The sequence below is a fragment of the Micromys minutus genome (assembly GCF_963924665.1).
Source record: "Micromys minutus genome assembly, chromosome: 28".
Lineage (NCBI taxonomy): Eukaryota > Metazoa > Chordata > Mammalia > Rodentia > Muridae > Micromys > Micromys minutus.
The window spans coordinates 32,899,491-32,927,135 of record NC_137963.1 but is presented as its reverse complement, the minus strand read 5'-3'; the positions used below and the strand labels follow the sequence as shown (position 1 = coordinate 32,927,135).

The window sequence follows — 27,645 nt, the reverse complement described above, 5'->3', positions numbered from 1 at the left end:
CCTAAAGAAGAAGCTGCCTGTCTGATTCATAGATGCCAGGGCCCCATAACAGCCTTTGTATGCTCATTGGTTGGTGGCTAAGACTCTGAGAGGTTCCAAGTGTCCAGGTTTGTTTACTCTGTTGGTCTTTCTGTAGGGTTCCCATAATTTCAGAGCCTTCAATCCTTCCCCTGAACTCTTCCGTAAGTGTTACAGAACAACATCTAATGGGTGGCTGTGGGTGTCTACAACAGTTTCAGTTCCCTGCTGAGTAGAGCTTCTCAAAGGGCAATTACACTAGGCTTCTGTCTGCAAGTATAATATAGTATCATTCACAAATAGTGTCCGGATTGCTTTTGACAAAATGGCCATTTTTACTATATTAATATTGGCAATCCATGAGCATAAGAGATCTTTCCATCTTCTGAGATCTTCTTCAATTTCATTAATCAAAGACTTGAAGTTCTTGTCATAGGATCTTTCACTTTCTTGGTTTGAGTCACACCAAGGTATTTTCTAATCTTTGTGACTATTGTGAAGGATGTCATTTCCCTAATTTCTTTCTCAGCCTGTTTATCCTTTGAGTGGAGGAAGGCAACTGGTTTGTTTAACTTAATTTTATATCCAGCCACTTTGCTGAAGTATTTTATCAGCTGTAGGAGTTCCCTGCTGCAATTTTTGTGGTCACTTAAGTATGCAAGTAGTGATATTTTGACTTCTTTTCCAATTTGTATCCCTTTGATTTCCTTTTGTGATCTTGAAAGACCAGGATAAATCCTGACCCCCTAACAGGAAAAGTATAAGACCCCTAGCAGGTAGAATAGAGTAAAAAAATGTAGGATAGCAGGTTCAGTGACTCTGTTTCAGGAACTGGCTGACCATAAAGAATTTATGGCCTTAAGGTCAGGGTGACTCTGCTTCAGAAACTGACTGATCATAAAAACATAGAAGTTAAATAACACATCATAAACAATCTTGAGAAACCGGATGTTCCCCTCGAGATTCTTCACTGGTAATTTTCACCTTATAGGCAATCTTGAGAAACCAGGTGTTTCCCTTGTGATTCTTCACTGGTATTTTTGGTATTCTTCAATGACGTACTCCCCACCCCCAGGTTGTGGTTTGTTTCCTTTAAAACCCCCATCTCTCAGCCACTTCCGGTCAGATTCCTCTACTCCTGCATGGGGTATGAGTCTTGACCGACCCCAGTGCACTGATCCATTAAAAAACCTCATGTAATTGCAGCAAGGACTGTCTCTTGTGAGTTCTTGGGGGGTTGTGTTATCCCAAGACTTGACCTCTGTGGGGGTCTTTCAATCTAGTTGCTCTAGATAGGACTTCAAGTACTATATTTAATAGGTAGGGAAAGAGTAGGAATCTTTGTCTAGTTCCTGTTGAAGATTTGTTGAATATTGTCAAATGCTTTTTCAGCATCTAATGAGATGATAATGTGTTCTTTCTTTCTTTGAGTTTGTTTATATAGTGAATTACATTGATGGATTTCCATATATTGAACCATCTCTGCATCCCTGGGATGAAGCCTACTTCATCAAGATGGATGATTCTTTTGATATGCTTTTGGATTTGGTTTGCAAGAATTATATTGGGCACATTTGCATTAATATTCGTAATGGAAATTGGCCTTAAGTTTTCTTTCTTTGTTGGGTCTTGGTGTGGTTTAGGTGTAAACGTAATTGTGGCTTCATAGAATGATTTAGGTAGTTCTCCTTCTGTTTCTATTTTGTGAATAGTTTGGAGAGAGTATTGGGTTTAGGTCTTAGGTCTTGGTGTTTCTTTAAAATTTAGTTAACATAAAAGAAGCAGTGTTTGTTTTGTTTCTGTGTGTGCATCTCTTCCAATGCATTCCAAGTGTCTCTGGACCAAAATCCCATATTTCTTTCTCTTATAAAATGAATCTCCTAGTCATATATGTCTGTAGAGGATAGACTTTTAAGTAAAGTCACGGTTTTATTTGCTAGGGTTTAGTAACTCAAATATATACATTTAAATGATACAATTCATCTTATATAGTATATAATGTAAAAAATACCCTGTACTTTTATGTCAATATATCAACACACTGAACCTACCAAAGAAATCAGAGTTAGCATAGTTTTTAAATTAATCAGTTGGAAAATAATGCCTATAGACAAGCATTTACTGGTTTATAATCTAAATAAATATTCTGTTAGTGAAGACTTAGAATTTTTTTAACAAAATAAATAGGACAATAAAATTCTAAGAAGCCAATATTCTCTCCTTAACTGAAATATGCCTTAAACATAATTAAATTCTTGTTTATTTAATGTTCTGTATGATTCTTTTATCTCTATTGATAAGTCCTTAGTTTTCCTTCTATTCTTTAAAATATAGTCTAGGAAATTCTAGACCTAGAATTCTCTTTAATCTACGCTGTTGATGAATAGAATTTGTGTTTTTATGATGTCTTGTTCCTACATGTTTATTTTCTTTCTTTTAATATATTTGACTGCTTTGTCTAATTCTCTAAACTAGATTCTAGTCCCTGTATTCTTTCTTTTACTTGGTATACTATGATCATGTGATTTCTTCTTGAGTTTTCTAGTTGATTTAGTAGGCTTTTAAATGCCAACTATTTACCTTGTGTTCTATTCAGTTTTCTGAGCTCTTCACTGAATTATAAGCCTAAATCCTCAATCATCCTCTCCATTATGTCCATTGTTGTTCTCTTACATTTAATAAATTACATAATGATCAAGTGATCAACCGGAAGTCGTGTGCATACAAACAACAGTAAATGAAGCAAATAAATTATATTGGAAAGGGGGGAAAACATAGTTATGTTTTCCTAAAATTTAAAAAATAAAAATTAATATAAAATGTAAAGCAATAAAGAACTGCTCTATAATAGCAATTACAAATCCTATAATTTTGTGTCATATTTTATAACATTATTACTCTGTATTTTTCTCAATTTTTAAATGATTTTTTTATTAGATATTCTTTGTATTTACATTTCAAATGTCAACCCCCTTTTTCTCCACTCAGATCCCTCTTCCCCATCCTCTCCCATTCATGAAAGTGCTCCTTCTTCCAAACCCCCTCTCCCACCTCAGTTCCCTGGCGTTCCCCTACACTGGAAGAATGTGCCTTTACTGGACCAAAGGCCTCTTCTTCAATTGATGCCAGACAATGCTACCCTCTGCTCTGTATGCACCAGGATCCATGTCTGCTCCTTGCATGATGCTTTAGTCCCTAAAAGTTCTGGAGGGTTTGGTTAGTTGATAATTTCGTTCTCTCCATGGAGTTGCAAACACTTTCTGCTCCTTCAGTTTTTTTCTCCAGCTCTCTCCAGTCCTTTCTCTAGCTCCCTCATTGGGATCCCCATGCTCCGTCCAATGGTTAGATGCACACATCTTCAAATGTATCTATATGACTCTGGCCGAGTCTCTGAGGAGGGATTCATATTAAGCTCAAGCCAGTAAGCACTTCTTGGCATCATAAAAAAAGCCTGGACTTGGTGACTTTGTAGGCAATCTCTGAATTTTTTCTCCAATCCCTGTTCCTCTATTCATCACTGTTTTTCCTCCTCTGGGTGTTCTGTTCTTCCTTCTAAGAAGGACTGAGGCATCCACATTCTGGCCTTTCTTCTTTCTGAGTTTCATAAGGTCTGTGAATTGTTTCTTGGAATTCAGAGCTGTTTTGGAAAAAGTGTCAACTTATCAGTGAGTGTATACCATGTGTATTCTTTTGTGACTGGGTTACCTCACTAAGGAAAATATTTTCTAATTGCATCCATTTGTGTAAGAATATCATTAAGCAATTGTTTTTAATAGCTGAGTAGTACTCCATTGTATAAATGTGCCACATATTCTGTGGTATATTTTCTGGCTTCTGGCCATTATAAATAAGGCTGCTATGAACATGGTAGAGCTGATGTTCTTGTTATATGTTGGAGCATCTTTTGGGTATATTCCCAGAAGTGGTATAGCTGAGTCTTCAGGTACTACTATACCCAATTTTCTGAGGAACCTCCAGATTGATTTCAAGAGTGGTTGTTACCAGCTTGCAATCCCACCACCAATGGTGGAGTGTTCCTCTTTTTCCACATCATCGCCAGCATCTGCTGTCACCTGAGGTTTTTTTTTTTTTTTTTTTTTTTTTTTTTTTTTTTTTTTTTTATCTTTTCCATTCTGATTAATGTGGGGTAGAATCTGAAGGTTTTTTTAATTTGCATTTCTCTGATGATTAGAGATGTTGAACATTTCTTTAGGTGCTTTTCAGTTGAGAATTCTTTGTTTAGGTCTGTACCCCATGTTTAAATAGGATTATTTGATTCTCTGGAGTCTAACATCTTTAGTTTTTGTATATATTGGATATTAGCCCTCTATCAGATGTAAGATTGGTGAAGATTCATTCCCAAGCTGTTGGTTGCCATTTTGTCCCCTTGACAGTGTCATTTGCCTTACAGAAACTTTGCAATTTTATGAGGTCCCATTTGTTGATAATTGATCTTAGAGCATAAGCTATTAATTTTCAGTTCAGGAAAATTTCCCCTGTGCTTATGTGTTCTACACATTTTCCCATTTTCTCTTCTAATAGTTTCAGTGTACCTGGTTTTATGTGGAGGTCTTTGATCCACTTGGACCTGAGCTTTGTAAAAGGAGAGAATAAATCAATATGCATTCTTCTGCATGCTGACTACCAGTTGAACCAACACCATTTGTTGAAGAGGCTGTCCTTTTTTCATTGATGATTTTAGCTCCTTTGTCAAAGATCAAGAACCATGGGTGTGTAGGTTCATTTCTTAATCTTCAATTTGGTTCCATTGATCAACCTTCCTGTCTCTGTACCAATACCATGTGGTTTTTCTCATGATTGATCAGTAATAGAGCTTGAGTTCAGGGATGATGATTTCCCCAGACGTCTTTTATTGTTCAGAATAGTTTTCACTATCCTGGGTTTTATGTTATTTTAAAGGAATTTGCACATTGCTCTTTCTAACTCTATAAAGTATTGAGTTGCAATTTTGTTGGGCATTGCATTGAATATGTAGACTGCTTTTGGCAAGATGGCCATTTTCACTATGTTGATCCTATCAGTCCATGAGCATGGGGAATGTTTCCACCTTCTGAGATCTTCTTCAATTTCCTTCTTCAGAGATTTGAAGTTGTTGTCATATTAGATCTTTCCCATCCTTGGTTACGGTCACACTAAGGTATTTTCTAATCTTTGTGAAGGGTTCAGTTCTCTAAATTCTTTCTCAACCTGTTTATCCTTTGAGTACAGGAAGGATACTGATTTGTTTTAGTTAATTTTATATCCAGCCACTTTGATGAAGTTGATTATCAGCTCTAGGAGTTCGCTTGTGAAATTTTTGTGGTCACTAAAGTATACTATAATATCATCTGCAAATAGGGATAATTTCACGTCTTTTTTTTCCAATTTGTATCTTTTTACCTTCCATTTTCTCTCTGATTGCTCTCACTTCCAGTACTATACTGAATAGGTAGGGAGAGAGTGTGCAATGTTGTCTAGTCCCTGATTTTAGTGGGATTGCTTCAAGTTTCTCACCATTTAGTTTGATGTAGGCTACTGCTTTGCTGCATATTGCTTTTACTATGTTTAAATATGGGCCTTGATTTCCTGATCTTTCCAAGACTTTTAACATAAAGGGGTGTTGAATTTTGTTAAATGCTTTCTCAGCACAGAAATAGATGATCATGTGCTTTTTTTCCCCTTTGAGTTTGTTTATATAGTCCATTACATTGATACATTTCTTTATATTGAATCATCCTTGTTTCCCTGGAATGAAGCCTACTTGATCATGTTGAATTATCATTTTGATGTTCTTGGATTCAGTTTGCAAGAATTTTATTGAGTAATTTTGCATCAATGTTCATGATGGAAATTGGTCTGAAGTTTTCTTTCTTTATTTAGTTTAGGAATGAGCATAATTATGGCTTCAAAGAATGAATTGGGTAGTGTTCTTTCTGTTTCTATTTTGTGGAATAGTTTGAAGAGTGTTGAATTTTTTTGTTACTTCTTTTGTATTCTTTCTTTCCTACTAAGTCTGGTAGGTGGTAGTCTACAAAAATGGCTCAAGCATTTATAAACCGTTATTAAAAATAAGTTTTAAAAAAAATTAGTTCTATGTTGTGCCCAATGTGGCTTAGGCTTAAGCACAATTGTGCTTTCATTGTGGAGGAAAGTGTAGATTGTGAGTGGTCAGCATTTTGCTTAAGGAGCCTGGCACAGTGGCAGCTGCTGTCACTGGGCGGTGTACTGCTTTTCTCCCTGAAGTGAGTTTTGTTTTGCTTCACTGTTTTCATATGTACTATTTTGCAAACCTTTAATGGAAAATCTGACCATTTCTTTTTGTTACCGAAGATCGCAGAGTTGGCTAAGCATTTAGACAGTTTGTGGATAGAGGGAGAAGTGCTGAGGAAACAAAAACAGCAACTGGAAGGAGTAAGAAGTTCAGGATTGGAGGATGAGAATGGGTGTGTACTACATGATGAAAGCGGGAAGCAAACTAGTCTGTAAGGTAAGTTGCTGCCCAGCCCTGCTTCTGGGGGCCTGAAAATGCAATAAATGGCACAGGTACAACAGGTTAATGTGCAGCCAAGTGCACAACCCGAAAATTTGCTTGGGCCTGCTCAGGAACACTCAGCCTTTCTAGTCTTTGTGCTGCATATACCTGTCAACATTGGTGGGCCGGCTTATAATCAGTTGACCTGAACACTGATACAAATGTCAAATTTAAGCTTTTAAATGAGGCAATTAAAATGGTTTACATTCATCCTTTGACAAGGAAATGTTAAATAAATGGGCTATACAACATCCTGTTATCCTAAAAGATTGAAAGTGATTGGTGTTAGCTGCTTTAGAAGCTGGTCAACAATTGCAATGGTTGTCATGGTGGAGGCACAAAGTCATAAAACTACAACAGCATAGATTAACAAGGGGAAAATGTTACTAAAGACCAGCTGATTGTTGAAGGGCATTATGATGACTTACAAGAACAAATCCAATCTAATGATGGTGTAGTTGAACAGGTACCATGTTCCCTTTTAACACATTGTATTTAAGAGTTTGGGATTTGGTTGATTAAGATGGGTAGAATAAAACCACACCAGTTGACAGGAGCAGATCCAGCTGAAATTGAGGTATTTCTTACTAATGCTGAATTTATGCCATTATGGGTGATTAATGAGGACTGGCAAAAAACTTGTAATAATTTTTTGGGCAAAATTAATAACAAATATCTAAAAAACAAACATATAGAATTTATAAAAAGTACTAATGTACAGAACAGAGAATACCAATGCCAGAGGCACCACCATTTTATACTGATACTAGCAAGATGGAGATGGCAAGTATAAGTCAGATAAAATAAGCAAGGTAATCAAAATTCCATATACATTGGTTCAAAAATCAAAGTTGTATACTATCCTTATGGTTTATCCAGAATCTCTTAAGAATATTACTGATTTTTTATATGCAGAAAGACTTGTTTTGCACAGAAAGATTGTTGAATTTGTGTCCTATAACTTGATATTAATGTGTGTGTGTGTATATGTATATATATATATATACACAATTACAACAGGTCATCTGAAATTTCTCATTATATATTACTCATATTTGGTCTCATACAAGTTTGCCTGGTTCATTAGCTCAAAGAAATGAGGAAATTGACCAATTTGTAATTGGTTATTAGGAAATATGTTAGAAGCCTCAAAATTTAAATAGTAACATCATGCTAATGGGAAAGGTTTAAAGAAAAAAAATTCCATCACTTGGCAACAAACAAAAGAAATAATAATAATAATAATAACAATAACAATAATAATAAAATGTCCTACATGTACTCTATACAACCAAACTCCATTACCTGCTGTTAGTAACTCTAGAGGGTACCAAAAATGACATTTGGCAGATGGATAATTTCCATTTTGCAGAATTTGGTAAACAAAGTATATATACCATACATTTAACATGTACTCAGGTTTGCAATGGGCTCTAAGTCCTGAAAAGACTGATTGTGTAAATTGTATAATTACACATTTATTGAAAATCAAAAAAATTATGTGGATACCTACACAAATTGAATCTGACAATGCTCCCACATATGTATCTAATAAGATAAAACAATTATTTGTATATTACAATAAAAGCCCATTACTGGTATACCACACAATTTTACAGGACAAGGAATTATAGAAAAAGAGTCAATCGTACATTAAAAGAGATGCATATTAAATAAAAAGGGAAAATGGAAACTTCTATGGATAGACTAAATAATGCTTGTTAACTCTCAATTTTTTTAATGTTGGTGAAAAAGGAACAATAGCAGGTGAGAGACACTGGGTTATCAAAAACAAACAAACAGAAAACCTAGGCCAACCAATATACTATAATGATGTGCTGACATTAGAATGGAAACCTGCAATAGTTTTAAGCTGGGGACATGGTTATCCTTATGTGTCTAGAAGAAATGAAAAAAAAAAAAATAGATACCAACAAAGCTTACAAAGAAACGATTGAACCAACAAAACTTATAAAAATCAGGTCTGACCAAGGAAAACCTCTTATCATTTGAGACATGGATGTCGTCATAAAGCAAATAGCCCAAATAATGCACAGACTGTATTAATTACTGATTTCTAAAAATATAAAAAACTACATGCAAATCAGCTTCAAAAGGGCTAGCCCAAGTGATCCATCACAAAGCGATGGACAATACATAGCATGAACAGACAACACAGAGGCTGGATAAATCCAGAGACAGAGCAATAAATGCTACTGCTAGCTTTCCTCAGACTAACCATGTAATTCCATGGGGCCCAAACAAAAGAAAATACAGAGACTAGATAAACCCCGAGACTGGACATTAAAAGGTAAGCTACACATTAAGCTAAGCCAAAATGAAATAGGCTATGAGAGTTACTGTAAGCTGTTAGTACTTTTTGTCTCCACCATGATATACGGGATTTTTATGTACTATGTTGACAGTCCAATCTCCTCTCCACCTGTCAATTGCTCCATATAAAATCTCTCCATTTATGATCATTAATATCACTGATCTTAATAAATTTCAATGGCAAGACCAGTAACTCTCCCCATTCTTATGTCTATGACCAGCTTGTTACCCAAAAGGCTCTTGCTATTTCTGGCAGAACATGAGTCATGCCTAGATATATTGGAACCACTCTGGGAAGTTTTGTTCTGGCTCTTTGTGGCTTATGAATATCTGTTTAGGGAAATGTCTGTATTTACCTAAGACTTTGTGCAGATGTCACAGACAAAATGAAATAGTTCCCATAAGGCTAGGCATAGCTTAATTTCCATATCTAAATTCTATATCTTCCTATTCACACACACTGAAATTGTCAGTGACCTTAGGTGTGAGAGTAGAAGTTAATCAAAAACGAGCCTCAGAAATGAGCATAAAAACCTCTCTCCTTCCTCTCTCTCCTTCCCCCTCCCTCCCTCCTCCTCCTCCATCTCTCTCTCCCTCTCTTTCCCTCCCTCCCTCCTTCCCTCCTTCCCTCCCTCTCTCTCCACCTTCCTATCTCCAAAAATGGGGATAATCAGAAATACTATGGTGTGGTCAGTGTATATTTAGACTGTGATCTTCTTCCTTTAATACAATGTAGTTATTACAGCCAGTTAATTCTATTAAGCTTAATCTTTCTTAAAACAAAACAGCAGCAACAACAACAAAACAAAACAAAACTGAAAATTGATTGACTTGCTTAAGAATTTAGCCTCTACCCTGAAGAAAATTGATATGGGTAAATAGATAATATTTAAGACCTTCTAAAGGAATGGTAGGTGCAGTTGGAGGTTGGAGAGCACTTAACTCGGTGATTGGGACATTTAGGTGCTGGTTACTTCCACTTGAGCTTGTCACATTTAAAGGTGGTGATCAGATGTGAAATTCCCCATTGTTTGTTCTCAGAGTATCATGTTATATATTTTGGGAATTGCTTACTCTAACCACCTGAATGTTTGTTCAATTTAATAATTTCTGGTGAAGAACTTGCTGTTTTTTCTTAATGTACTGTACATTTGGGATAAATTAATGAATTTAGAATGGTGGATTCTGGACAATACTGGACAATAATACATACAGTGGACAGTAGAACAAGCATTTGCAATGGTAGCAGACTATCTTAGACTTGAAGGCTGGTGGAACAGAAAACTTCATGTTATCTGCAAGTCAGAAAGCCCATAAAATCTTCATTGATCTAGTGACTTTTTAAACAAAATAAATGGCTTTATTCTATTGAGAAACTTTGTGATTGTATTTCAGCTTAAATAATGTAGAATGAACTTCCATTGTGGTTTTAACTATACCTGCAAATTCTTTTTGAGATCTCTGTTAGCATTCCTGGGTACATTAGGTTGTGGGCATCTTTGGGAAAACATTTTGGGTATTAGGCAAGCTAAGCTTCAGAGTATAACATGCCTTCTCTGGAGAGGCAGCACTGTGGTCTAATAGATGCCTTCCATTCCTAAGGTTACTGTCTTTATACAGCAAACTGAGGTGAGCAATATGTGAAGACACTTTAGTGAGTGGGCAAATGCCTTTAAATCCTAAAATTAAAGGTTTGAAAATTTTGTTTTGCTGAGTGTTTTATCTCAGTAAAGATTTTTGGTCCCACAATGGACATTTCTTAGTAATCTTGATGGAAAAAACTAATAAAATAATCTAGTAACTTTAAGCCAAGAAAAACCTTCTTGAAGTAATTTTTAGTGATATGAAAAAGATTGCTCCAGGAAGAATTGCAACTGAAACATGTGCTTAGCAATAATAAACAATAAACAAACCATTTAAACTCATAAATAAATAAACTTATAAACAAACAATCAAAAATATTCTTTAAACTCATACACTGGATATTTTTTCTACTTTGCCATCTTACATTTACTCATTATTCATTCAAAATCACCTTCATACAGTATAGAAATGTTTACCTTTGAAATAAATTAGCTCTAACCTTTCTCCTTTTTATTAGATTGTAGTTGGTATTTACCAGATGTAGCAGTCTACAGTTACATTCCATTTGTAGTCTGTGGCTTGCTATGCCAAGTTAGGGGCATATTGTAAGCAAAGAATCTGCCCAAGTTCTCAAAGGTTAGAATGAAGATTTCAATTTTGATTCACAGCTTGAGTTGACGGCTGGAATTTCTAGAGAAAGAATCTATGACCTATGACTGTGTTTATTTTAGGTGGTAGCAGAATTCAGTTACAGTTGTAGGACTCAAGGCCTTACTTCCTTGCTGGCTGTCCATTGGCGCTGCTTGTAACTACTGTCACATGGCCATTCCAAGTTGTAACTTGCAGTGGTAAACCTCCTAGACTAAATTCCTCTCCTGCTTTTAATGTTTCTATTCATTCTTCTACACAAAATCATCACAGGCCAAAGATGGGGAGTCTTACTTTCTTAGCTGCTTTGGGTCCCAAATCTTATATGTCATCTCCTTTAAAAGCAGCATCAAGATTAGAAACTAAGAAAATATACATGCACATGTAATTAGAGACCTTTTTAAAAATTTACCTGCCATCTTCTTTGCTTGGCTTGCTTAATGTATGTATTTCAAAAATAGACTTATTTAACTTAGGCTAGAAACCAGGTCACCTTTAGAGTAGTCCAAGTTCCAGTGCCTAGACTAGCAGTGCCAGCTAGAGTGTTAACAGGTGAGGCAGGCATTTGTTAAGTCTTCGCTGATGGCTTCTCCTTGTATAGATTAAAGTAAGGTTTTTACACAGGAATGAAAGAATAAATGTCTCCCCAAGCCACATAGATGTGGAAGCCTTTGTTGTCTATCAAGAGGGCATGAAAAGGATAATTATTAAAAATAAGAAAGAAAAGAGAAAGCACTCAATTCTGTAATAAAGCCTATAGTAGCTTTTCTTTTCGGATTGTTTCTTTCTAGTGAAATTGTTAGGATGAGTAAGACATAAAATAGAGAAATAAATGCCCACCAAAGCACAAAGAGGTCATAGTGATTCGATGTTTGTGCTATAAGACAAAGGAAATGTTCTGCATTGGCATAAATATAATAATGGCTATTGGGCTAAATGGAACTTAAAAAATACAGACGGTGATAAATGCATTTTGCCAGCCTCTCTCAAGTGTTCCCTGGAGAAAGAAACACCCATGTTAATTATAAAAACTCAACATGTCCCGATGTGAATTTGAATAATTTTAATTCAAACAGTCCCTGAAAATGAAATGTGTGCTTCCACTTTGGTCTCTGTGCTCCTTGAACAATTATGAAACACAATTCTGAGCGGTCTTCAGGCTGCCTTGCTAAGGAGACTTAGTTTATTAAGTATCCATAATGCCAATGAATACAATGGAGCCAACATCCTGTGAGACCTGATCTTTTCAAAAAACATACTGCCATATTATTTCTAATTCGACACCAGTTTCTAACTCAAACTGTTACATTGTTAGTTCTTTCCAAATGGTTAAAATATCAGTCATTGGGAAAGAATTGGATTAGAATTAAGTTCATTGAAGCAAAATAGTCTTAAGAGTCTTTGAGGAATTATATAATGAAAGTTTATTATCTCTCCCCTTTTAGTGTTGAATAACGCAGAAATATACAGATAAAGCAGTGAGCAAATGTTTAATCTTGTTTCAATTTATCATAATTCAATCAACTTTCAAAACATAATAATTCTTTCTAATTTTGTTTAATAATATGAAAACAGTACAAATGAAGCTAAAGGTTGCCATAAATTTGCTATTATTGTCTTCTAAATATAGCTTTGATCTTTATAACTAAATTTACACACACATATATATACACACTCATGTGTGTTCTTTATTAATTATGCCAATCCTAAAATATAAAGTACATGGGTTTACTTTTTATAGAATTTTTAAAAATTAAAATATTAATTTTCCCTCCTACACCTACATTATAACCCACTTGTTTTCTCTCATATTAAGGACCTCTTTAAATATATATATATATATATATATATATATATATATATATATACATATTATACACACACACACACACACACACACACACACACACACACACGCACATGCACACGCACACAGAAAAGCTTCCTAGAGGAAACTGAGTTGTGGAAACTACCCAGGAATATAAACCTGAAGGATAATCTGCAGCCACCATGTTAAACTAGATTTATCCCCAACTAATTCAAATACTTGTCTTCATAATTAAGGTACATGTGAGCCTCAACCCTTATCAAAGACATTTGTAACACATGAAGACCATTACAGAAATTAATAAATGGTCAAAGAGCAGAGTTATGGAACCCAGTCCCAATCAGCAACAGCATGACTTTTAATAAAGACCTTTCACAACCTGTAAAGATTGCAGTCTCCCAGAGTGGATCACATCAAGACCATACTATTTGTTCTATTCCAGACACATGATCTCATAGGATTTTCATGATTTGGCCAAATCATTTTAATGGAGTCAATAATTCAATCTCAAATGTTTTTATCTCGATTAATATATTTACTAAAGGCATAAATTCTTTATGTGCGCTAACTTAGATGACAAATCATGTAGTTATAAAATTTGACCAGTGTATGTCAGTTTTAACTTAAGGAAGCTCGTGCCATATGCTGTCTTGTCCAGAAGGCCAGGAACAGATCCTGGATAGACCAGAGGGCTAAGATAAAACCAAATATTACTGACTTTTGAACAAACAAACAAACAAGCATCTATTGAAATAACCCATTTCCCTCCATGTGTTTATTGCCCTGCAAAGCTTGGTGTCTGGAACCCTGAGTAGGAGTCGCAAGGGAATGAAGAATGTACAGACACACTGACGTATATGCAGAAGAGCAGAGTGGGTGGAGACTGCATCTTTGGCATGTTTCTTATGCGCAGCACATTGAGAGAGGTTGTCTAATTTCTATAGGAGTCTCTGAAGGTGAGAAATCTGAAGCCGAAAACTTCTGGAGAGAGAAAAAGCAGCTTCTAGTTTGTGCATACACTGGTCACTGGCTTGTATTCAGATCCCTAAGGAAAGCTCTGGAATTCTTATAATCCTGGAAAATGTGAACAAATGGCTTTCCACTAATGTGGGCTCAAAAATAATTATACACTCTTTTGCAAACACTATATTTTATAGTATCTTTTCCCAAAGATATGGTGTAATGGAAGGAGGAATGGGGCCCATTGTAAACTTATTATTTGTAGAATTTAATATAGGCTACATGAACTATGCTTTTGTATCTTGCTCATTAGTGTTATTTAATAAAGAAGTATGATCATTCAGCTTATTCAGCTGGTAATTCTTTTCTCCTCTCAGCCTTTATGGGAGGTGAACATTTTTATATTTTACCAATAATGGTTTTGGTGATATTGCTTTACTTAATGAGATGTGAGCATCAAGAAGTGATATGTCACTGCCCCTGCCTCTTCAGGCATTACAGATATAACTGCTTTGTCACATATGTGCCATTAGTGGGGAGAGGAATAAGCATGAGACAACCACCAGTCTGATGCCAGGGTTTCCAGATAGGGAGCTAGCCTGAGATAGCCCTCAATCCAGTGCCACACAGGTCCAGAAGGTCTCCCAGGATGGGGAGCCAGCTGGAGACTAGAAGAATGCTGCATGGGACCTGAGGGCCGCAGACAGAGGCGAGGACAAAACAGATGACACTCACATGGGGCCACTCAGGAGGGCTGGGCAAGGAGTATGCTCTAGGCAACCACCAGACGAGCATCATGGGGCCTGGAGAGGGAGCTAGCCTGAGGGGACCATCAGTCTGCTGCTGGGCAGGCATGGAGTGGTGGGGAACAGACCATGACTGAGATGACCACTGCCCAGTGCCATAATGCATGATTAGAAACCACTACCAAGACAATCCCAGACACTCAGAGACCCTGGGCACCACTAAGAGGAGCAAGGAAGTGATGGGGAATGGAAAAGAGAGTGGGGAAAAAACAGAAGGGTGTGGGCACAATGAAGAGAGACCGAACCGGGGACTCATGGGTAATGAGGAACAACCCTGGGGCCATGAAAACAGGAGAATTGTCCCTTTCCCTCACAGCAGCAGCAATCAGGAGAGTGAGCCCTGCGCTTCCCCGTGGAGCACAGTAGAGTGGATGCGATGCTGGGGCCATGGGTGAGAAGGTCTGAGGTTGTGCGTGTGGGAAAGCTGACCCTGCAACTTGTCTTCTGTCCTGTGTATGGTGGCATTGCTGACGTAAAGAAAAAGATGTCAATCATACTCTCATTCCTTCAACCTAGGGAAGGCAGAGCAGCTGGCCCTGGGATTCTGAAAGCAGGAAAAATGGTCCTGCACCCTCACCTGCTGCAGGACTTGGGAGAGCGGTCCTTTCACCTCACCTGAGCAGCCGTGCTGGCCCTGGTTGCAGGAGTTGATAGTGAGCTGACCTGAGGGTGCAAGAGTGTTTGAGCTGGGAGAACAGCTAGTTCAGACACCTCTCAAACCCACATTTGGGACTTTAAGTGGGCCCACCCCAACATGTACTCCACTGACTACTGGAGTGGTGAAGGGGCTGGTCCGAAAGATCCAAAACTACAGTATCTTCATGACACAAAGCAACAACAGGATATCTGAGAATCTTCTCAGCATGGTTCTAATTTTGATAGTGTAGCAAAAGTCAGAGGCTATCAGACCAATGCATCATTGCAATGAATATTTTCAAACAAAGAAATGTGGACAGAAAGCTGTGCTGTGGAACACACTGTGACACGCTACAGCTTCCACTGTGAGATTTTCTTTTTCTGCTTTGGGGGGGGGGGGGGTTACAAAGATAGAGGACAGGTACAACGGGAGGGGAAGATGAGTAGAATTGGGTGAATGATGTGAAATTCACAAAGAACTAATAAAAAGGTTTTACAAAGAGAAGTGATATGTCTCTTCTACCTCTTTAAGATTTGAACTTCAGTGAGGAAATTGAGATTCTCTAAATAGATGCTGTCCCTTCTGTTTGAGTCTCAGCATAAAATGGGCATCAACAACAACTGTGTACTTTGAGCATGATATCAAAGAAGGTATGGCTTTCAATCACTGTAGGATGAAAAAATAGATTTTGTAGGTGGGAGACATAAATAACTATAACACATAGAGGAAAATGGCCAATTTTTTCATTGGATCTAGCATTTTCTTCTTAGTGGGATTGTACATCTATAGCTTTCAGGCTTTGGCCAATTTCATTGCCTTGGTCAATGAAGTATTGGCAGCCACTGTAAACTACAATCTGGACCCTGTTTGTATTCTTGTACTGGCTCTCTTAGCTCCTACTTTTGCCACAAAAGAACATGATGGCTCGTTAACGCTAGCTTGTTCCAGAAGAACGACAGGCACAGGAAGCAGACTGAAATCCCACTTAGGAACTAGCTATAACTGGTAAGACTAGTGGATCCAGACAGAGTCTGTGGCTCATGAAATTGGCAGCAAGAAACACATTCCTGATACTGAATGTCAGGACTTGGAACAACTTGTTACATAGGATTGTTGTGACCGTAAAATTGTAAGAGTATCAGCTCTTGTTAAACTATTTAATATGCAAATAAGCATGAGGAATCCTCCCATAGTTTATGGCAGTTATCACATAGGCTAGTGAGTTTTGAAAATTCTACAGGGGCTACAGCTATAAGAAGAGCAGAAATCCAGATGGTATCAATGGTTTGTCATATTTCAGAAGATTTGAAAATCAAACATATACATAGCACCCAACATGCATATTTGGTGATAGATAAAAAGGATTAAACAGCATATTTAACGTTTGGCATAAAAAAGAACATGAAAAAAAAATAAGGATTAACAATATACATGAAAAGAAATTATACCAAACTTCTTTGGCAAAGATTTTTTATATGCTTATATGGCCTTATTAATATTGCCAACATTTTTGACACATTTCTTAAGAAATTATCATCTTGTCAATTAGGACAATTTCATAAATACCAGACAGATTTGTATCTTTATTTTGAGCACAAAATTATGACTCACTTCTCCTTCAGTTGGAACAGGTACATTTCGGCAAAACAGAAATGGGTGCTTTCTGATGTTTTAAGTTCATCACCATTAAAGGTGAGAAAATACTATTTAGTTCACTTTTATTATGAGTGTTCTAGAACTCTTTTTTACAACAAAAGATTTAGGTGTTTCTAAGCCCTTTTACAAATCCCAGTTCATATGAAAGATTTGTCAATAAAGTCCAAAGTTTGGAAATTTAACAAACTTATTTGACAGTGTGGCCACAAGGGATCTACAGCATTATATAATATATAAAGGTATTTATTTTTGAATATTTGAACAGAGATGAAATACTATTGCAAAAAATACTTGACAATATACCTAGTTATAAGAGTACTTTATTATTTAGTCCTTATTAGACAATTAAACTGGGTATACAGGACACAAAATACAATTCATAGTTTCTGTTCTGTTTCAAATAGCCTGCAGGTTCGTAGTAAAAGAGAATTATGAAGAATCAGTGGTGAGTACCTGGTTTTTGAGGCATCATACTTACTCTCTGTCCATATTGAATTATGATCTCTGTTCATTCACTTTAGATCTAAGCAGTGGATACAAATTGGATATCCTCCAGTGTACACTTGTGTTACTGACTTACAGCATGACTCTTGTTATACATATGGCATTGTTTAGATATCTTTGTCTATTGTCTTTGGCCAGAAACTATTTTATCTGTTTCCTTTATGTGTTTGACTCTGATTTTCTCTCTTTCCCTTCCACTTCTTTCTTCCATCTTCCCTATGATTTGAACCCACAGTTTTAGTCATTCTAAATAAGCACTCTAGCATTGAGCTACACCTCCAGTTCTCGGTTGTTTGTTTTTTTAATATTGAATACTACTCCAGGCTGAAGTGGATGCTACAGTATATAATGGATGTCCAGTTATTGGATCAAGGCATTCAGCCCTCCATCTTTAATAATTTCATCAGTTGACAAATAAGTGTCAATCAAATGGAGGAGTCTGCCCTTGCCTTCTTTCTGTGGTTGAGTATATCCAGTGTTTTACTAGTAGAAGATAATGAAGATTAGACAACTACTTCAAAGTTTTGAGTTCTAAATAGCTCTCCAGTTCATAGAGGTTGATGTGTTTGTTGCAAACTATATTCTAGTTTGATTCTTCCATCCCCCACCACTGCTTCCTTGGCTCTCCCCTGGGTGTTATTCTCACATGAATTTCCCACTTAACTAGTTGGATATAAATATCTGAGCATCTGCGTCTTGGGGGATGTGAACTTACACAACAGTCAAAGGAAGCTGCTAACTTTTAATTTTGATTTGGAGTGGACAGACTTCTCGTTACCTTTAAATAGAGATGATATCACCTGGTAATTGGAATTTTAAAGAAAGTGTTAAAACTGTTACTACCACTGAAATAATATGAGATACCAGTGGAAGAAACTACCTCATGCATGCAGTATCCCAGGTATTTGAGTAGTTCAGAAAAGGCCGAAATTAAAGAATTTAATATCTTTAATTGGAAGCACTAAAGCACTATTGGAAGTATTAATGGGACTCTCATCTCCTGTGGCTGGAGCACACGCACAGCTTCAGCTTGGTCCAGAGACTTAATTAGAAGACAAGAACTCCAGAGAAAACTGGAGAGGGAATAATTCTGAGTCCAGCAGTTCTGCTATGCCAGAGTAAAGGCTCTGGCTGGGGAGGAATAAAAGTTTGAGTGCTTGAAGAGAAAGAGTAGGGTTAATATACATGGAAGAAAGGGGACTCCAGGATATTCTGTACTGTTAGTAGCTACAAAACACGCCCTATTCCTTGCAAAAGTCTAACAACTTATTTGATAATAAATATATTTTTTGCTCTTAAAACAAACATGTTCCTTATTCTAGAACCTACTTACATGTCCTTACCTAGCTACAATATCAATACACGTAACAAGAGCTTCCCAAGAAAGTACCAGACTTAGGAGAGAGGAGGAGGATTCTGTTACTAGCACTCTCAGAAGCATGTAGACTGATTTATCCATGGGATGATACCCTAAGTGTATTCATAGATCAGGGAATGGTAGGCAGAGCACCACATTGCCCCCAGGGAACTGTTAAAATCTCCAGCGAGAACTTGAAATCGCGAAGGCTCATGTTCTGAAAGTAGAAATAGCAGCTCAGATCTGGCAGATGGTACGTGAAAGTAAACATGTTTAAGTAAATATTCTGTGAAAAGCTGAAAGACCCTCCAGTTAATTACATTCTGAAAGGCAGAACACAGGGCACTTCATTTGTCAAGATGCAAAGGATTTCTCTGCTTAGGAGGGCCAGCATCCTTGAAAACCTTAGCATGATTGTATTCCACAGGCAAGAGATGGTATCAGGCTTTTACTGAATCCAACTCCATAAGGGTTTACTTCATAATGCAGTAACTCATCTTGATTGAAGTTGACAGGCATACTAGGCTTTCCTCCCTTGCCAGCAGAGTCTCAGTCTCTACAAATTTCCATGGGCTTGTGAAGTATGTGATCCCTCAAAACAGTATCCTATTTCATTACTAAGTTTGTGGCTGATGTTGTGACCATATGTCCTGTATAACATATATTCAATCATATACCACCTAGACAGTTTTGACTGATATAGAAACTTTAAAATATACAATTTTGGTATATGTATGTGGTATCTGTGTATGTGTGCATAGTTATGAATAGGGCATGGTACATGAGCAGAGGTCAGAGCGTAACTTTGGGGTTTATTATTCTTTTTTCACTGCAAACTCAAGGGATCAAGTTCAAATCTCCAGGCTTCTTTGACAAGCACATTTCCCCACTGATACAATTAATTAGGTCTTTATAGGTATTTTAAGTGCCATTTTTATTGCACATCTAGTTCAACCTCTTAGAAACTATGCTCTGAAAACCAAATATTATATTGTAGAATACAATTCCTGTTGGTGGTGCTCTGTCCTACTTAAATGAAATACTTCTGGGGCCAATCCAAGTAAAATAAGCAGCCTAACTCATATAATGAAGTATTTAAACCTTACTTAATTATTCAAGTTTAAAAAAGAATAAATAGATATGTATGTCATAGGCGAGAGGTTTAGGGCTGCTTTAGATTGTCAGAGTCTGAATTGTCTTATCATCATAACTGGATATGGCAGCCCTACAGTTTCTTTTGCTTGCTATATCACCCAAGTTCTCCTGCCCAGTATCATTTCTGAGAGCTTTCCTACACATTCTTCTAACTACAAACTGTCATAGCAGGGTCTGTTTTCTTGTAAACCAACTCGACCACAAGTTTTTCTAACTTTTATACCAATGGCAGCCTGGCGTTAGTTCCTTAGCTTGTTCCTCAGAAAGATAATCTATTGATATTTACCTTGCTTTTAATATCTTCATTTTCTTAGTGATTATGATATAATTCCATAATTTCCCCTTCACGTCCCTTTCTCTTATCTTTTGCATGAATTCTCTTTGCTGTATCTCAAATCCACAGCTCTGTTTTTTTTACTGCTGCCATACACACACCTATCTCTAAATATATAGATACAATTTGCTCAGTCCATAAATCCATATAATGTGTGTGTGTGTGTGTGTGTGTGTGTGTGTGTATGTGTGTGTGTGTGTGTGTGTGTGTGTGTGTGTATGTGTGTGTGTGTGTGTGTGAAATCTCAGAGCTAACAATTTAGTTTTAAATAACCAGTTGAGGACTTTATTTGTTAGGGTTACTGTGTCTGTGATAAAACAACATGAAGAAAAGCAACGTTGGAAGGGAAGAAATGATTTGGCATACATATTCTTATCTCAGCCCAGTGGAGAAGTACAATGCAGAAAGTCAAAGCTGGACAAGAGCCTGGAGTCAGAGCTGATGTGGATACCATGGAAGAGTGTGTCTTACTGACATCTCCCTCTTTATTTGCTTAGACTGCTTTTTTACAGATCCCAGGACCACCAGCTCAGGTATGGTCCCACTCACAATAGGCTGAGTCCTCCCACATCAATCACCAATTAAAACTGACCCGCAGGCTTGCCTATAGCCTGCTTATATGAAGGTAATTTCTGAATTGAAGTTCTTTTTTCCCAAATGGTTCTAACTTTTAACAAGTTGACAAAGAACTATTCATCATCAGCTTCTTTCCCCGACAAAGATCATTTATCTATTCTTCACAGTTACCTTCTCATGTTTCATCTATAATCTTATTTCAAGAAGCAGCATTTGCCTTCTTATAATCACAGAGACACACAGAAGTAAACCTTTTATGAATTTTTATAAGCAAAGTGCAGCACAGTAAGAGCATAAGGTCAGATAAGTTTAAGATGGGATATAAAAATATTATCAGCTAAGCCTGTGTTTATTATTTTACTTTATTGAAATACTGAATTTATTTCACATGTATATTTTTGTCTCCCCACTATCTCCACATCTGACCACCACTATTACCATGTCCTATTTTAACATGCCAAGCATACTAAAAACTAAGTAAAAGGTGGAGTTCCAGCCTTGAAAACTAAACAGGCATTTTAGACAACAAATTCTTGCTAATTGAACCCGAACAATATTTGTCAAATGCAGTAGGGAAAGTTCTCATTTTGCATTATAAAAAGAACAACCAGAAATTAACTATTACAGACATGAAGTAAGAGAGAAAATTTTAAACTGTTCAAACTACTTTTGTGAAGAGACTTCCTCCACTGCCAGAGATCTTGAATAGCTTCGTGGTCGGTCATCCAGAAACCATTTCACATCATTAATGATCTTGGCTTCTACTTTGGGAGGAAAACCACCTTTTTCTATACTTGCTTGCATTTTTGCTTTAATGTCTTCTATAGGACTAGGTCCTTTTGGTGTTTTAGGAGATTTTTTCCTGGTTTTTTTTGAAGGACTCTTGACCTTTGATCTTGGTGTTGATGGTTTTGAGTCTTTTCCACTTTGGTTTGATTGTTGTGCATTTTTGGCTGAGGTATCTCATACAGGTTTCTTCACTGGAACCCATTCTTTCGTTTCCTTCCTCTTCATCAAAATCATCATCATCTTCATTGTCTTCATCATTTTCATCAAGTTTTACATTTTTCTGGGGGACCTTGTTACCACCTCCAGGAGCAGATCTCTTTCCAGACATGCCTAAGTGTTTTACATCCTCTTCATCTTCTCTGCATCTTCCTCGACAGCTACTAGGTGTTGTGCACTAATGTGCACAGGCCCTGAACCACACTTCAACCTTAAGAGCACAGGTGGTGGAATTTCAAAGTCCCCGAGGGAAACTGTTGGGTGTGCAGACATTTTCTATCTTGCCAGTGTTACTGTATTCATAGTCCATTGCTTCTGCCTCTATGCCATGTAATTCAACTTTTGCCCCGCCCCTAAACTCACCGTTCTTAATGATGACTGGTGCTCATTTTCATCATTGTCCACTTTAAAGTGATAGCGTTTGTCAGCCTCTAGTTCACAACCAAAACGGAAGTTCTGAGGCCTGAGAGGGTTCATGTCCGTATCCACGGAGTCTTCCACGAGGTGGAGGTGCGCACTGCGGTGTGGGAGAAGCCGACGTAAAACAACTGCCTACCGTTCCACAGAACAGAAGTACAGGACGGAATCATGCCAAGGTCTGTGTTTAATTTTCCTCAGTGAACTTTTGCTGTAATTTTAGCCAGTGTCATGACCATGAAATTACCTGTTACATTTAATGTAAATCTCCTGCCTTGTGTATCTTATGAAGGAGCTATTTGCTACACAATGAAAGTGTTTTTATTGAGAATGCAAGTATTAAACTGTGGGTAAAGAACAATTATTTCATTCCTTAAACAAAACCCTATATTCAGGGCAACACTTCTAGCTCAATTCATCATCACTGTAAAAATTAAGATTTTTATGTGATCTGTCATTCATACAACTTAATATCTTAGTTTTCATTATTCTGTCTTTATAGTGGAAGCAAAACAAGTTTGAATTTCTGGCAATTAGTGACAGAACTAATAAAAGGTTTATTAAATAGCATTTGTGAGCATACCAATAATAATTTGTATAGTCAGTAACTGATCATAGATATAACATTTTTTGCTACATGAATTAGCATCTCAGGACACACTAGCAGGTGCCATATATAATGTAGCAGTGATGAATGGAGAGAAAAAATGAAAATGGGAGAAAATTTGTTTATTGATCCAGACCGTTTTACCCTTCTCATCCAATTGTGTATGTGATTTGGAATGATATAAGCACACGACAAGAGTGGCTTCAGACTCAGAGATATGCCTGCCTTAGCTTCCGAGTGCTGGAACTAAAGGCATATGCCACCCCTACCCAGCAAAGCACCATATCAGTTTAAAGGCATGTTTAAGTAATATACAGACTTTTATTTAGTGATTTTACTTAGTTTGTTAAAATATCTGGCATTTTGACAGACTAAGTAGAAATGTTACCTAACACAAGGTGAAATATTAACACAAGCTTTCATTTCATACCTGGAATAGAGAGGTGACAAAAATTCACAGGGGTCAAAAACTACTCAAAGAATAAGTTTGGAAAATTTATGAATCACTGGCATCAACATCTGCCCTGAGAGCATCTGCCAAAGGTCCAAAGCTTTTAGATTTTAATAGGTCTTTTGAGAGGTAGACTTGGCAATGTCCAAAGTTGGCTCAACGCGGGATGTCAGGAAGGGTTTCTTACATGAAGCTATTATTCTGAGAGATAATGAATTGGGTGAAAAGGTGAACTAGAAAAAGCAGTCTCTATACAGAATGTCACAATATGGAAACTTCCCATCACAGCCTTTGCTCTGAGGAGAAGTAGAAAAATATCTCCAGTGGAATTGCGTCATGAAACACTGACACATAACTTTCTGTTCAGAATTTACAATGTCTATGACCCCTTAATATTTGACATATCACATGTTAATTGTATTCTAGGCATTAGATAGAAGCAAATATCAAAGGATTCTGGGAAAATACTCTAAATATTGTCTCTGAGGATTCCTATGAATAAGTTTCTGAAAAGAAAAACCCAGTTGCTTTTAGCTTGCAGTCTGGGCTACAGTGAAATAACTGGTATTAGAAGTACCTTTAATTAGCACCAAACAACCCTAAAGCTGGTGATATTACGTGTTTGTTACATTTGAGTAAACATGTGAGTTTTTCATTTTGTAAAATGCAATCTGAACAAGATGGATTTGACCTGAGTTGCTTTTGATGGTAGAATCATATATAACAAGTGAGTCAGATGAATGAGATAGCCAGACATTGAACAATATTTTTTATCACATTGGATCAGAAGTTCTGTTATAAATTATTGACCTTTTCAATAAATAAAAATAAATAATATATAAAAAGTACTAGATAATATGTCAAATTAGTGAATAAACAGAATGGGCCTGGTTTCAGAAAAAAGTCTGTGCTATGCAATCTGACGTTTGCAGGCCTCAGTGACTGAAAATGTAAAAAGTATTATATTTTATTATGTTTCCACTAATGACTTATTAACCCAGGAATCTGATTACTTTGGGTTTTTTTTTTTTTTTTTTTTTTTGTCTATCTGCACATGTTGGAGGTTAGTCTAATTTATATATTATGTAGCTTGGAAGTGGAGAAATAGCTAGAGTCTTTGTTTTATCTCAGAAAGAATCCTTGGAGCTGCCCTGGCAGTAGAATCTGTCAGGAAGTTCTGATGACATTTGAATTTTCAAATCTAGTGATAGAATTCTTAATCTCAGGGAAGACTGAGAAGTATGGCAATATAAACTGAATAGTTGGGTAGCAAAACTGTATATTTTCCACTTTTTATTTAATAAAACTTAACTGAATTAAAAAGGAATGAATGAAGAAATGATGGTTGAGTCACGTTTACCATGGACCGGTGCCTGACATTTAATATTACCAAGCGAAAGCCCATCCCCTATGACTGGTGTATGCAGGTAATTAGAAATTACTGTTTGTTTTCTCAAAGTTGGTTTCTGTGTTATTCAACCTTACCTTTTCTTGGTTTCTTCATTTTAATCCCTTTCAACTGTACAAGTACATAATGATACTGACATTTTCATCAATAGTTAATGTCTTTAAAGACTTGCTCTGCATGAATCATCTGCTTTAATGATGTTCACTTTTATCCTTCTTCATTCAAAGCCCATTATGGAATGCAATAACACAGAAGCCAAACAGCACAAGGGTTTCTTTGATGACTGCATTCATAAGAGAAAATTGACTCTATCATTTCATCCTTCAGGTTTCAGATCAGTTTAAAAGGAGACTTTGAAACTTGGCTTCTTAAAGTCTTCAGACATAAACCAATTTGCATTTCTAGACAGAAAGTAATTGAAACATTTCTTCTTTTAATGATTAATTTTTAAGTGAAATCAAGACTGTTTCTTAAGGAGGAATAAAAGAAGTTTCACTAGAAAGGAAGAAAGCAGGTAAGAACTTTGCATGATGTGAAATGAAAGTGCTACTAATTGAGCCATTAGACTTGGAGCGAAAGGAACTTAAAATTTCCCTTTGGCCCCTGTGTAGCTCAACTATGGGCATAGCTGTATTCAGTTTATTTACAGGTCTAGAATTCTGAATTTTTGAAATTTCCTTAACGTAGTAGTAGCTACTTTCAAGATTTCAAGATGCATATTATTATCGTCCCAAAAATATATAAACTGAGTAAAATTAGTTGCTTTCAAGCATAATTATAGCTATAATTTGGAAATGACTCATCCCGTGGGTTTCACTGTAAGAGGTCCTTAGCGTGAATGAGAACTCTGTAGGACTTTAAAAAGTCCTTTGGCCATTGACAGTTCATCTGTGGAAGGAAGTAATGGAACTTTCACAAGTCATTAGTCTCTGTGCGGATTACTCTGTCCCCATGTGATCTCCCACATGTGTGCTGCTGCCATGGCAACAGCATCTTTCACGGAGTTCTTATCAGAGCCAAGCGTACACCAATATCAGACATTTATCTTTCAATACTTGTAAGCTACAGAAAGCGTTTTCTCTGAAAAGGAGCCAGAGTCACGTATAATAATTACCTTGGGAAAATAATTTTCAATATCTTTTCTATTTTAATCTATTAGATAGAAACCATGCCATCACACTTCACACTTTTCGGATCAAGAAGATTACACATAAAATATGTTTTACATTCTTCATGCTTACCTCATTATGACTCGGATTTAAAAACTTAAACTTTGCGGTGATGAAAAATATTATTAATATGTTTAAAATTTTATATATTCATATTAAATAGAAGTTTTTAATAATAGTTATGAAAAGTGATTCTCCTGTTTTGGCAAATGATTTTTAGAAAAAAGTATTAACTAAAAATGCAAATATAAGTTTATATTTTATCTTTTTTCTTACAAAAATGTAAGAGTGAGTAATAATAAAAGGAAGAAAACATTATATAAATGTATAATCTTCATGTAACTTCCCCTTAAGGAAAGATAAATATAACCACAGAACAAGTATGACTTCAGAAAGATGGATGTATTTCTAGAATGGTTGTACCAGCTTGCAATTCCACCAACACTGGAGGAGTGTTCTTCTTTTTCCACATCCTCACCAGCATGTGCTGTCATATGAACTTTTGATCTTAGCCATTCTGATTGGTGTAAGGTGGAATCTCTGGGTCATTTTGATTTTCATTTCCCTGATGAAATTTTGTATAGAGCTGCTCAGCCATTTGTGATTCCTCTGTCGAGAATTCTATTTAGCGCTGTATCCCATTTTAAAAATTGTGTTATTTGGATTTTTGGAGTCTAACTTAATGAGTTCTTTATATATTTTAGATATTAGCCCTTTACTGAATGTAGGGTTAGTGACGGTCTTTTCCCAATCTTGAGGTTGTTGTTCTGTCCTATTGGCAAAGTCCTTTGACTTACAGAAGCTTTTCAGTTTCATGAGGTCTCACTGGTGTTTTTCTTTTCAGGAAAATTTTCCTTGTGGCAATGAATTCACAGTTATTTCTTACTTCCTCCCCCATTAGATTCAGTGTTTCTGATTCTATGTTGAAGTTCCTGATGCACTTGGACTTGAATTTTGTGCAGTGTGATAAGTATGGATCAATTTGCATTTTTCTGCACCCAGACTGCCAGTTATACTGGCACATTTTTTGAAAATTCTTTTTGTCCACTGTACTTTTGGCTTCATTGTCCATAGGTATGTGAGTTTATTTCTGGATCATTGACTCTATTCCATTGGTCACCCTCTCTATCTCTGCACTAATACTACATGATTTTTGTTTGTTTTTTTGTTTGTTTGTTTGTGAAGTTCCCTTAAGTCTTGCACATTTTTTGCCTATGACTTTCTTTATTACTGAAATGAATTTATTGGCATAATACTTTTTAAAATTAATTTATTTTTATCATTTTTATTGGATATTCTATGCATTTGCATGTCAGATGTTCTCCCCTTCCCCCAATTTACACCCCCCCATTACCTCCATAAAGGTACTCCCTTTCCAGACCACCCACTCCCACTTCAGCACCATGGCATTACCCTATACTGGGAAAATGTGCCTTCATTTGATCAAAGCCCTCTATACCATTGATGCCGGACAATGGTGTCCTCTGCTACACATACAACTAAAGCCATGGGCCTCTCCATGTGTGCTCCATGTTTGGTGTTTTAGTCCCTGGCGGCTCTGTAGGGTTTGTTTGACTTTTGATTGATTTGATTGTTCTTTCTATAAAGTTGCAAACCTTTTCAGCTCCTTCAGTTTTTTTCTCTAACTTCTCCATTTGG

At 36.5% G+C, this 27,645-nt stretch overlaps 1 pseudogene across 1 annotated transcript; it reads right to left on the bottom strand.

Moving 5' to 3' along the window:
• Positions 1–14,850: 14,850 nt before the first annotated feature.
• LOC308438726 (nucleophosmin-like) lies at positions 14,851–24,814 on the bottom strand (annotated as a pseudogene). Its single transcript has 4 exons — positions 24,770–24,814; positions 21,597–22,486; positions 15,288–15,373; positions 14,851–15,177 (listed from the first exon to the last, which is right to left on the bottom strand). The product of its transcript is annotated as a nucleophosmin-like (transcript).
• Between the last annotated feature and the right edge of the window lie 2,831 nt (positions 24,815–27,645).